The following is a 1,425-nucleotide window of genomic DNA, read 5'->3' as shown; positions in this document are numbered from 1 at the left end:
ACCAGGAGATTGCTGGTGTCTAAAGCCGTCCACCCAGATATTCATTTGGCTGGCAGTCTGAGTCAGCAAAATGCCTGTTAATCTTAAGAATGTTTTTTCTTTCTAAATTTTTGTTGTTGTTCTGAAGTGGGTCAATAAATCTCTTGCCAGATTCCCAGTTCTCTGCTGGTGGAGGGGCTTGTTGCTTCCCTGAGGAGTAAATTCCTTACAGAAATCAGGCCTCCCACATGAGTAGTCTCAGTTCTGGTCATGTTTTTCTATTTTTTTCTGTTCACAGTATTTTGTGTGAGTGTTGTAGTTTTGGCAGCTCGATTTGGCTGCATTATCAAGTGACGAAATCATCCTCTTATACCCCAGGGGATATGATTTGGTTTTGTTTTCTTTCCTTGGGGTTTTTTTTTTTTGTTTTTTTGTTCGGGTTTTTGTTGGGTTTTGTTGTTTTGTTTTTTTTTTAGTATGATAAATCCTGCTTGTAAATAGCTGGAGCTAAAACCTGGGGCTGATAGCAAATGAGAACCAGGGCTGTAGAGTGATACGGAGCTGGTGGAGTATTTTACTGACCTCACAGGCTGATTTCTTTGAGACTTGGAGATTTTCAGTGCGAGGCTGAGATGCCGCAGCACCTCCCATGGCAGTGACAGACTTGCCCCTTCTCGCAGTCTCCCCAGCACCTCCCGTTGCCAGGTACTGCTGGGGAACAGGACGTGTCCCACGTGGGACGCGTTCCCTTCCCCTGGATCATTTCCTAGGACGCCCGAGCCGCTTGCCCAGGGTCCCATTTCCCTGCTGACTCTGGAGAAGCAGTATCTGCATCCCAGGGCTTTGTGACAGCCTTTAACTTCCCGCCCTCCCTCGTTAAGTATCATATTGTATAGTAGCTTTCAGACCATACAGTATTCATTGGGTTATTCCTATTATTATCAAGTAGCTGGAATTGTGAAGGTTGGAGTAGTTAGATCTTTAGCTTTTATTCCTTTTTTTTGTATTACTATCCATGTGTATAAATTATTGATCATGTTGCTGGCTTTTATAAACTCTAAGCAAGGGGGGAAACCCTTCCTAACCCTTTGCAAATGGTAATGAAGCACTGTTTTTAAATAAAAGAGAGAAACACCAGTCTGCTGGCTCCCATGTGTTGTCTGTTTTTCAGCACATCTGGATGAATTTTGCTGGTGCATCTCCTTGGCAGGTAAAACACAAAGAAGGGAAGCTGGTGTGAAGAACAAGCCGGGAGATTGGATCTTCTTAACAGTGATAAAGGGTGAAGCCTTGGCAAGTCATGCTGGCAAAATCCCAGCTCCATCTGTTCCTATACCAACCTCTCAGAAAATCCACACCTTTCCCTGCCATTCTTTCCCATTGCTGCTTATTAGCAGAAAAGGGCCAATTGTTTGGTATTTAATAAGAAGCCTTTTTATTTTTTTT

At 43.4% G+C, this 1,425-nt stretch overlaps 1 long non-coding RNA gene across 1 annotated transcript in view; it reads right to left on the bottom strand.

The window, feature by feature from the left end:
- LOC108447548 overlaps positions 1-178 on the bottom strand; it is a 15,808-nt gene extending 15,630 nt beyond the window's left edge. Inside the window, exon 1 of the long non-coding RNA XR_001863167.1 lies at positions 3-178. This is a non-coding gene — a long non-coding RNA (uncharacterized LOC108447548). The remainder of the gene's footprint in view (positions 1-2) is intronic.
- Positions 179-1,425: the final 1,247 nt, after the last annotated feature.

The sequence above is a fragment of the Corvus brachyrhynchos genome, unplaced genomic scaffold (assembly GCF_000691975.1).
Source record: "Corvus brachyrhynchos isolate BGI_N302 unplaced genomic scaffold, ASM69197v1 scaffold56, whole genome shotgun sequence".
NCBI classification, from domain to species: Eukaryota; Metazoa; Chordata; class Aves; order Passeriformes; family Corvidae; genus Corvus; species Corvus brachyrhynchos.
This window is presented reverse-complemented; position numbering and strand designations above follow the sequence as displayed.